We start from the raw sequence: 12261 nt of genomic DNA, 5'->3' as shown, positions 1-12261 counted from the left end.
TCTTCGTCATGTTCGTCAAAAAGCACGGACACCGGCGTCTTGTTTTCACCCGGCGCGATGGCCAAGTAGTGCGTTTGCTGCGCGAAGTCCGCCCCATTGTCATAGACTAGTCTATGAGCCACAGCGTTCATAGCCGCGGCACACTGCACGGCAGCGTCAGGATCCTGTGAGATCACTCCCGCTTCCGCTCTCGCTCGCTCATACCCACATATCCAACGCGGGTATAAGCCACACGTGATTTATTTCTTATCTCCTTTCTTTCTTTCTGTCTTTCTTTCTTTCCTTCCTTCGTCTTTTTCTTCTTTCTTTTTCCTGGCTCATACCCGCATATCCAATGCGGGTATGCGCCAGACGTGATTTTATTTTCGTTAATCGTGACGTAACTGACGACCATGTTATGGTATTGATGTCATGACGTATCAATCATGTTAGTCATCCGTTTTGACCCCTTTGCTAAGTCCCAACTGGCGGGGAACCGCCACGCACATGGAGCCAAAATAATTAGTTTTTTATCTACACGCGGACATGATTCTAGGGGACCTATCCATTAACAGCTTCGCTGTAAAATGAGCGAACAAATGCGGGCTACGGGGGTTACGTCGTTATTTAAAAGTTATTTAGGGCAACTTTAAAACATTTCTGCCAGGCTATAGATACTTTTCGTAGAAACACTCTTTCAGGAAAGGATTGTCACTTTACTTATCTCTCTTCCCGGGTACCCACCACAGATATTAAAGCAAATTCTGCTTTGTTAGGGCGTAGATAGCAGTCAGTATCAACTAAGCTTTCCATGTTGAGTTTTTCCCGGATTTTGCGAAGCTCACCTTCCATAGCATGCAGTGATGCCATGAACTAAACTTAAGCCTCCATGCCAAGCGAAAAATGCACTATACACAGCGCTCAAATGCCACATTCGCAAAGCCCATAGCCTTTTTATAAAATTATAGTCTAAACAAACAGTCTCTTTCGATATTTTTGAGTCAAGCTGGTTTGTTTTAGGCCCATTGCAATTTTTCGGTGCGCTTTTGTAATGGTAAGGCCTTTATGCTTTGTAATGAAATGTATCAGGCGCCCTTTTTTGCAATACAATCAATATTTTGTGAAAACACAGTTACTTTCAATCAATTTTTACGTCCTTGTTTACGGGAAAATAGTCTGAACCATGCGGAGTTAGTCGGTTACATGAAGCATTACATTACATAACATTCTGCTCATTACATAGTGCACAATAGCAAATTTACATACATGCCATTTGTATACGACAAGGCCTACTGTCTTAATTTTTGAGGTGAAACAAAATTCTGCAACTTCTCGTGAACGATTCTTTATATTTAACCCTCACTACCCATTTTATACCACTATAGAGCCCAGCGTGAATGAGCCGAAAGCACGAAATATATATGAAAAATCTCGAAGTTTTGAAAGATGGACTAAGTACCGCATATTTCAATGTAAATTTCTTGATATGACACTATCAAAAATTTGAGAAGCAGAACATCTGATCTGAGCCACTCCATTTCTGCGACCCATAAATATGCTGTATGGGGCTAGCTCGACATGCCGGTAGACGCAGGCGGCGGCAACGTGCCTTCTTCCTAATGCGAGATCGCGTACTGTGCCACTATCGTGGCGTCCGATAAAGAGTGCATTGTCCACCTCGGAATCCACGGAGGGAAAAACATTGAAAGTTCTAGTCGGCATCATGACAGTAAATGTTTTACTAAGTGAACAGTACTGGACCATAACATATATGTTCCCGAAAGAACACTCAATGCTTTACATAATATATATATATATATATATATATATATATATATATATCTGTGTGTGTGTGTGTGTGTGTATGTGTGGGTGTGTGTGTTGCGTGCGCGTGTGTGTGTAACCTCATTGTCTCGGAAATGGCGTGCTAGAAGGATTGACATTAGACGTTTTCCTCAGATAAATTAATGCGAGCGCATATTGAGGAGATTGCACCAACCGTTACACCACACGACACCGCACCCAACGAGGACGCCGAACGACACATCAAATCACCACACCGAGCACTAGCTTGGCACCGACACTAAAAAAAATGAAAGTCAAAGTGCCTCTGTGCGCTTCGTACTATAGTTCGCAGTACACTGCAGAGTTTCGTGGACGGCCTGGTCATCATGAATTGTACTAGCTGGCTTACGCGGGTCATCCATGGAAGCGAATGATTTTATTAATTAAAACTCCCGTACAAGGCATTGTTTTACAAAGCAAACCTCTCAGTGAACCTTTCTCAGAGCTACACCCTTTTAGCGGGATGAGCGTCCCTCCCGGCAAGAGCGTTCGACCAAGTATAGTTCGAGATTGCTCGACAGAATGTGCCACATAAAAGTGCTACATGGCACAGAAATTATGCTCATGAGAGATGCTTGCGTATTGATGCGGCCTGCTACTGCGCGCCCAAACTCTTTTCATCCCTCGGCGGTAGCAGAACATTTCCAGCCACACAACAAAGACCGAGCTGAAAGCCAGCGAGGAGAATGGCGGAAAGCATGCAAGAGATCCAGATTTGTTCTCCGCCTTGTTGCTTATTTAGAAGCTGTATAAACACGCACCACTCACCTCTGTGGAGTGTCCGCCGCATGAAAAGTCCGAAGCCTCGAAGGCAAACTTGTTAACGATAGTCCCAGAACTTCAGGAACGTACTACCTACAAGCTTGAGCAAAACTTTGAAAACCCACCACTATTGCACATTTACCGGCACAGAAAATATCTGGCTTCAAGCGTTCAGTGTGAAAGTTTGTGTGGAACTAGTGAAGCACTTGTCACCGTAACTCCACAACCGCCATAACGTTCGGCCAGTGAAAGTTTGTCGGTTAGAGCCCACGGACTTGCTGTTTCTTTCTGAGGAAATGCGCTGCAGGGAGACACGGTGGTGCTTTGCCAGCGCCAGTGCAGCCTTTGGTGTGCTTTGCCCCCCTGCAGCACTGATATTGTTCCGTATTAAAAAAAAGGGTTCATTGGAAGGATAAAAGTTGAGGAGGTCCTTGGTTAAAGGCTACACAGAAGCGCATAAATTATATAGCTGGAACATGAGATCCAGATACGGCGTTGCTTCACAGTCGTAAATAGAAGAAATCACAAAATACGAAATTGGTAACCGGTAAATCACAATCACAAAATAGGAAATTTGGTAACTGGAACAAATCACTGGTTTCATTTAAGTATGACTCGTTCCACCTAACTGAGCAAAAAATAAAAGAAAAGACAGCTACTAGCTGTTTCGGATAAAACTCGCGAATCAACTCGGATCCACATAAGATTCCCGACCGGTGTGGTTAAATTATCTGGAACAGCTTATGTGGAACAAGATTAACAGTGTAGGAACACGTGATCTTCAGCTATCGATCGAATGAATTGCATACAATTCTAATATTCAAGTACTATCTCGCACTGTCATCTGCTGTCTGCAGGTTACACAATGAACACGAAAACCGACAAAATCAAGCACACTTTTATGGTTTCAACATCATTGCCTCAGCCACCTCACTGTCGTGTATAAAAAAACAAATTTGGCATAACCTATCGTGCGAAGAATTTCGAGCAACATTGAAGCAATGTAGCGACACGCCGTAGGGCCACCGCAGAGACGCGTCATGAATGAGGTGTCTATGATGAGGTGTATGAGGTGTTCAACTCGCGCGTCCCTTAGACACACTGCACGATCTGGCGGCGCTACCGTGAAGTCCGCGCGTGGCTCATGTGTGAATTTATATTCAGAAAAGATTGTCTGAAGAATGTTGGGTGTAGCTCATTCTCAAGGCTATTTACAATTTATTTATACGGAAGCCAGCGGAGGCTAAGATGGCGAGGCTATATCAAGCGGGAACACGTCGTTACCTCGTCTTCTGTGCAGCCACATTGTGGCGGCTGTTCCGTATCATCACCCCCGGCAGCAGAAGCACCGCACCAGTGCTTAAGCTACACATCCGCGATGAAAGGTGCGTGATATGGATTTAGTCTCGCTACGTGACCGATGTTAATCTATGACACGAAATGTTTCCCACGATCTCTGTCCTATTCCATATACTGTGTGATATAGATCAAAACATGTTAAGGGCACCCTTATTTTGTGTGTGTGTATAAGCCATTGTGTAAATGTGTACTGTATTGCAGAATTCCTCGATATCCTCGTTGCTTTCTTTCTTCTTTTTTCAATGTTGTTTCTTTCTTCTTTTTTTTTGTGTAACGTGATTACGCTTTGCTTGTTTCCACCATTCTTTTTTTTTTTATTGCGATAGCAATTATATGGACACTTGAACCGGATTTCTGCCGTCGGCGTCGTCGTCGCCGTTGTCGTCGCCGTCGCCGTGAGGTTCCCTATAGATAAAATCTTCGCCGCGCGCCGTATGCCCGAGAGGAAGCGTGCGGAGGCGCGCGCTATCACGGAGAGCGAACGCACTCAATCTCCCACGCGCAAGCAAGGAAGCAGGAAGCCAGCGCCGGAGGGAGCAAGGGGGGGGGGGGGGGGGAGGGGGGTGGCGCACTTCTCTGCCAACAACCGCGCTCGTCGCTCGCTCGCACCGTCTCTTATCTCCACACGGCTCTGACCTTTAAGTGCATTCGCCGCTCAGTTTCCGTTGAAGCGATAGACCGCACGTACCTTCGCCCGCTGCGGCGTATGCTTGCTGCCAGCGTTTTGACAGTCGTTGTCTGCTGTCATTCAGTGTGATCTCTTCGTGTTTGTGCGCGCTCACACCACGCTTGATCATTCAGTTCGTAATAGTCGGGCCACATATTCCAACGCACGCTACACACGCAATGCTGCCCGGATCGGCAGTGCAGCGCTACAGGTGTGTCCTTTCGCACGCGCTGCCCACGGGAAGCGCTTCTCATCAACACCACCGTTTCACACGCGCCTTCTCGTGGTCATCGAGTCTCTCTTCATGTCGGTCTACTTACGCCGCAGCACACCTGCTTACTTAATCAGCTCATGTTTACTACAATTCATATTGCTACCAAAGCCGCTCACCTTACTTCGTATGACATTGCTGTGTTGCTATCGCATTCATTGCTTCGCCCTTAGGGCGAAACTGTGAATTTTTTTTTACATTCTTTTTTGTGTTCACATGTTATTAGCTTGCTAAACCTTTTATGTACATCCCACTCCTGCCTAGGGCATGTAAAAACAGGCTGGCAGTACGAAATAAAATAAATAAATAAATGTCACTTTCAGCTGAAGAACGACCGTGAGTGGTCGTCGAGGTTGATTTCATATGTGACATCGGTCACTTGTCGCACCACACGATATGGACCAGTGTAACGCGACAGCAGCTTTTAGGAAAGGCCCACACCGCGGATGGGTGACCATATAACTACCAGAGAACCCGGACAAAAGTGATGTCGCGATGATGACAATCATAGAGGCGTCTCTGATGCTCCTGTGAGGCTTCTGGACAGGTGCGGGCGAGCTGCCGCGCGTGGTCGGCGCGTGCGATCGCGTCGCAGGCGTATTCACTGGCTGAACGTGTTCAAGGGCAACGCGGGTTCTCGGCCATATAGGAGATGGAAAGGAGAATATCCAAATTTTCATATCCAAAGGAACAGAAAATGTCACTGAGATTTAGCTTATTTCCCGTTCTTGATTAGTCGATGTTGAAGTCGCCGCAAAAGATCGCAGGTAGTCCAGACTGACAACAGTACTCTAGAACAATTCCAAGACAAATTAAAAGCGCCGTAACAGAATCAGAATAGGGTCTGTACATATAGACATGAATATTGCCCATGCATTTAATCATTACACATTGATAGTGAGGATCAATTTTTGAGTATTCTGAGGTGGTTTCATAGTACAGTTGGTTTTTGGCATAAATAGCCAGACCACCTCCCCCCCCCCCTTTCTGTTTCTTCGCGATATCGTATTACAATTGTATCCAGAGAAATGCACATCAGGACAATAATAAAAAACCAGGCCTCTGTGAATGCTAAAATATCGAAATTGTGATCGAGTGTATCCAAAAACAGGCCTACAGACTTTTGCTTGTGTCTTAAACTTCGCGCGTTTAAATTAAGCAAGGACGGTTCCTTTACAACCCGCGTAGCTTTCAGTTGCTGAAAAAAACCGCATCATAATAGCCATGCAACCGAGAATGAAGCCATGAGCTAGACAACACCACCTAGATAGCAGAGGCCTACACACTCCGATGTATGACGCCATGCTACCTGGCCCAAAATTTCCATTGCCAAGGTTGGCGTCACGAAAGCGGTGACGTCAAAATCACTGTTGCTTACGCGGGAGGGTTGCTGAATTACGAAAGAAGCTGTGGAACCCTTGTTCTAAAGAAAGGAAAGGTGGAACAAAAGTGGCATTGATCTTCGATAAATTGAAAGTTAATATGTAATATTCGGTTGGGATGAAGATAAAAATAAAAGGGTCAAACTTGTGCAGTCACTTGGCACAAGAAACGCCTGACAACCCCCTACAAAACAGGCAAAGTTTAATATTAATAATGTGAACGCCAGAAGGGGGGTGTATCCTAATAAGTTGGAATCCCTAGAGAGCATTGTGTTGGAGCATGACCCTGATGTTATGGGTATAACAGAGACATGGCTACGTAACGATGTAAGTGATGCAGAGGTCACACCCCCTGGGTATTCGATCGTGAGACGAGATCGGGAAGGTCGAGGTAGTGGCGTACCAGTCCAAAAGAACAGTCTACCGTATGCTATTATTGGGACTGAGAGAGCTAAGGAAACGGTCTGGATCAAAACCGTGTTGGGAGAGCGTCATGTCCTTATTGGGTGTACCTAGAGGGCTCCTAACTCACCTGTGGATAGCAAGGTAGTGCGTTGGGCGAGTTGGTCCATAGCTAAACAAATGAGTTGTGGCGCAAGGAAAGAAGAAGGAAAACCAAGGGATGTTATTTTACACAAGAAAATTTATGGAGTCAAACATGCATCAAGGCAATAATATTATACTTTTAGGTGAATTTAACTTGGCCGGCATTGATTGGCCGACACTTTCACCGGGACAGACTGAGGTTTCGAGTTGTTACCAGCTTTTGGGGCTGGCTTTCTGTTTTGGTCTAACGCAGGTAGTGACAGATTATACAAGAATCTGTGAGACTAAGTCGTCCATACTTGATCTAATTTTTCTGTCAAATTCTTTAATACCATACCTAGAAATGTGTAAAACTGAGGATGGTCTTTCGGACCACAAAATGGTGCAAATATTTCTAAACTTAGGGCCTGAACCATATCCATGTGCCCTTCATAAAACGTTTCTGAAATTTTCCTCTGCTAATGATGTTGCTGTGTTATGCCTTTTAAGAGCGTTCATTCGACCATTTCGCTCATCCCTTTGAGTCGAAAACTAGTACAGATGATTTATGGGACTACTATATTGCAGCGGTCTTGGATTGTATTAAAAGCTACATACCAAAGTGCTATAAAAGAATTAAAAGAAAAAATCAATGGATAACGAGGCATGTTATACATCTAAATATCAGATTGAGGAGGAAACATGGGCACTGTTCGAGGTATCCAACACCCGATAAGAAGATGTCAATTCAGAGCATGAGCCAAGACCAGATATGCCTTATAAAATAATGTAGAGACAAGTTTTATAATGTGACACTTACGAAGTTTTTTTAAAGAGGCACCTCAGAAGTTCTGGCGTTAGGTCAACCCATCCACAAAACCGTTATCCACGGAATCCCGCAGTGCTGCTGCAATGCAAGCTGAGAATTTTAATTCTTACTTTGCATCCGTTTTTACTAAAGATAATGGACATACACGTCATGTAGCAAACACACCTACCAGACCACCTATTGCAGACAGTGAAATCAATGAACAATTTGTTTTAAATCTCTTGCTGAATATTGAGGTCCCGACAGCATTCAAAACGAGTTTTTGCGATGATTTGCAGAATGGAACTCAAAATACCCTACTAAAAATTTTCAGTCCTCTGTTGATAGTGGTTGCTTCCCGGTAGCATGGAAACGCGCAAAAATTATACCCATACACAAAAGTTACAGCACTGCGGACGTGGCAAATTATAGACCAATTTCTATTACTAGCGCGTGTTCTAAACTCCTCGAGCACATTATTTATAAAGAATTAGTATCTTACTTTCACAAACGCAACTTGCTTTTTTTCCTGAACAGCATGGTTCCCGAATAAGGCTATCAACAACCACGCAGCTCATAGAAATTGTACATGACCTCTCTGAAACGTTAAACTCCCGCGGCGAAACATACATAATCTTCCTCGACTTTGCGAAAGCATTTGACAAAGTGTCCCATCCGAAATTAATCACAAATTCCGTATTTCAAAGCCCCGCAGTCACTCGCTGGTTTTCATCTTACCTTTCTTCTAGAGAACAATACGTTGATTTCGCGAGGTCCACATCACGCCCTTCCCGTGTTGTTTTGGGTGTTCCGCAAGGAAGTGTGTTACGTCCTGTTTTATTCCTGATCTTTATAAATGACTTGCCTGGTAATATTAGTCTCTCTGTCAGACTATTTGCCGATGGTTGTGTGATGTATAATATAATTCCAAATAGTAATGATCAGGCCAATTTAGTCTAGCCTACAAAAAATTAAAAAATGTTGTGACGACTGGCAGATGGAACTGAATGCAGCTGAATCAGTTGTTGTGCCCATAACGAGAAAGAAAGAAGTTTTGCATTACGCTTAAAATATAAGTAGCATAACTATTAACAGAGTCGATAAACATTAGTGTCTAGGGATAACGTTCACTTCTGATCTCAGATGGTATCAACACATTGATGCTGTCTGTACTAAGGCTAGCAAAGCGCTCTGGAGCTTAAGCCGGAATATAAGTGCGTCGACTGCTGAGGTAAAAATCGTAGCCTACAAATCTTTAATATGTCCTATATAGAGTATGCTAAAAGTGAATGGGATCCCTACACTAAATCCAACCAACAAAAACTTGATAGAATCCAGAAGTTAGCATCAAGGTTTACATTTAACAAGTATCACTACTGTCAATCCCCCACTGAATTTTGTGAGATTGCCGATCAACTTACCTCCGCTAGATTTGCGTACCAGGTATGAGTGACTAAAACATATTTACCTTATCAATAATGGTCACTTGCTTGCCGACGAACACAAGTACTTCAATATCTCGACAAATGAAAGATCCAGACATCGTCATAGCCAGTACATCCCACCCCGTCAAGTCAGAAATGACTGTTTCAAGTACAGCTTTATCCCGAATGGTATTACTGAACGGAACGCGCTCCCCGACTCTGTCATGTCAGCCTCATGAGTTGAAGAATTTTTACAATGTGTACACGTTATTCTTTTTGACGCTAACCAATATGTAAATCATAACTTTGGGAAAGGTGCATCTGTTCATTTTTTGTTTCTTATATAGGGGGGGGGGGGGAGGAGGGAAGTTGTATATTGCATAGAACTTAAAGTGTTTCGCATCCCTGCTGAGACATCGGTAGTTCATTTAGTTGCTTTTTGTTGTGATACGGTATCATTGTATGTGTTCGTATCTTCCACGCCTGTAATGGCCCTTCATGGGCTGACAATATTATTCAATAAATAAATAAATTCATAAAATTAGATTCTATGTCAGTGGCGCCAGGTAGCATGACGTCATGGATCGGAGCGTGCTATCTAGGTGGTGTTGGCTAGGTCGACATAAACAAGAACAAAGAAAAGGAAAGGCGGACAACATTATGAGCTACCGCACACTTTCAAGATCCTCGACTGTTCTTATTCTAACAATGCGATGACGTGAGCTTCGCCGCATAAACATCTTACCATCTTTAATCCAAGAAAACTGATAATCCAGTTCGCGGGCTTTACACCTGATGTGCCAAAATAGTTTTTGTTTTGCGCAGTTACGTTTTCACTCAAGAAGATCTTCTACTTTGCTTGTATTAGATCCGCTCGCTTTTTGAGCCAGTTATCTCGTGTCAGACGAGGTGAGAAGCGTACCAAGATAGGGGCGGACTTATCGACCTCGTCTTTTCCTGCGCTAATAGGAAGCTGGTGTGCAGCCTCCATATCGGACTCAGACATCCTAGGCAGTTCCAAGTTATTAACTGAGATGTTCAGTTTTTCAGTATATTTTTTATCATTTGTTGCGGCAGCTCACGTATTTCGAGGTTCAATCGTCTACTGTACTGGTATAGATCGTTCATATCTTGCTTAAGCTTGTCTATTTCCTGTTCTGCGTGCTCCTCAAGCTTTCTTATCCGCGTCCTTAGGCAGTCTATGTCGGTATTTTGTTTCTTCATTTGGTTCATTATTTCGTCGTATTTGTCAGACATTGCTTACACCGACTTTTCAATGGCATCAACAGTAATAGTTATGCCTTCAAGAGCACCAACTTTTGCTTTGATCGTGAGCAGCGCAGAGAGCTTCTGGTGTAAATTTCAACGATTTCTTTTGCAAGGTCTATTTCACGATTAATTTTTTAACAGCTAAGCTGTTCTAGCTCACCGTAAAATGTGGCGCCTGCGGTCAAAAAGCCTCGCTGAGCTATGACGTCACTGCGCTGCCTAGCAACCACCTCGCGGTGTGGCGTGTGCCTCGCCTCCTCTCCGTGCCATGCCCACGTTGCCTTAACATGGGACGTTAAGGAGAGGGAAGGAGAGCATGCACGCGGCGCGCGCAATGCTCGGGAGAGGGAAAGAGAAAATAAAAAATTATGGGGTTTTACGTGCCAAAAGCACGATCTAATTATGAGGAACTTTTTAGGGGGGACTCCGGAAGTTTGGACCACCTGGGGTTCTTTAACGTGCACCGAAATCTAAGTGCACGGGTGTTTCCGCATTTCGCCCCCATCGAAACGCGGCCGCCGTGGCCGGGATTCGATCCCGCGACCTGGCACTCAGCAGCCCAACACCATAGCCACTGAGCAACCGCGGCGGGTGGAAAGAGAAAATGCGAGCAAAATAGAGAGAGAAAGAAACTAGCAGCTCCGGGAGGCACCGCGCGGAGCTGCTGGCCACACGGCCCGCGTTTCCTAGCCGCTAGTGATGCAGAACTATCAGTTGTACTATCGATACTATCAATAGTTGAGTCACTATCGAACTGTTGATGGTAAAGAAACTATAGATAGCGCTATCGATAGTAATTTCGACAGTACTATCAATAGTAGGAAATCAACCGGGCGAACTCATTGCAGCATAAACTTGGTTCCCCGTGTGCGTGGTATATGGTGGGTGCGGTAACTATGACAGGACTCTTCGTTATCGAAGTCTACCCGTCACCGAGCTCTGCAAATGTACCTTACGTACAGTTGATGGCTAAAGTGTTAGTGTCACAAATGTCCTTTTTGTGCTGGCAACAGCGACCCGAGGCGCACGGTTTGGTGCGCCTGCTTCTGAGCTGAATTCGAGTGGAATTATTACTTCAGCGCCTATGCTTGCTGGGTTGCAAGGTTCCGTATAAAGTCCAAGGGTGATAAAATCGTCGCCGCGCGCAGTACGCGCGAGCGAAAGCGCGCGGGGGACGCGCGCTATTACGGAGAGCGAACGCACGGCGGAAAGCAAACGCGACCGTCGCGCGAAAGGCCGTGGGGGTGTGGGAGGAAGGGAGGCGGGGCGACGCTGCGCTCAGGCACCAAAGGCGTATCTTGCAACCGGGTGCAAGGGGAACTGGCCACTCAATCTCCCACGCTAAAGCAAAAATGTCGCAGTTTCACCCGAAATGCGAAGCATCAATTGCGATAGCAAATTGGTAGAGAGCTATTCGGAGTAGGGGATAGTAGTTTTATCGGCTGCATAAACTTGTTAGGTTAGGAAATTCGCAGGCGCAAGTTGGAATACGCTAGCGCAAGACAGGGGTAATTGGAGATCGCAGGGAGAGGAGTTCGTCCTGCAGTGGACATAAATATAGGCTGATGATGATGATGATGAAACTTGGAAACATTCGATTTCAAACTGAATTGACAAGCGTGGTGTCATCGCGCACCAGCAAACATGAATGTATCACATTGAATGACCGCAGACAACGACTGTCAAAACGCTGGCAGCAAGCGCAGGCGCTGCAGCGGGCGTAGAATCGTGCGGCCTATCGATTCAACGGAAACTGAGCGGCGAATGTACAGCGCATACAAAGGTCAGAGCCGTGTGGAGATAAGAGACGGTGCGGGCGACCGCCACCACAGCCAGTGCAAGCGTATTTGTTGGCAGAGTAGAAGATGCTTCCCCCCCACTCCCTCCCCGCGCTGCCTTCACGCTTTTTTGCTTTCGCGTGGGAGATTGCGTTGCCAGTTTCCCTTGCGCTCGGTTGCAAGATACGCATT

The sequence above is a fragment of the Dermacentor silvarum genome, chromosome 4 (assembly GCF_013339745.2).
Source record: "Dermacentor silvarum isolate Dsil-2018 chromosome 4, BIME_Dsil_1.4, whole genome shotgun sequence".
In the NCBI taxonomy this organism is placed as follows: domain Eukaryota; kingdom Metazoa; phylum Arthropoda; class Arachnida; order Ixodida; family Ixodidae; genus Dermacentor; species Dermacentor silvarum.
Note: the sequence above shows the minus strand (reverse complement) of the source record.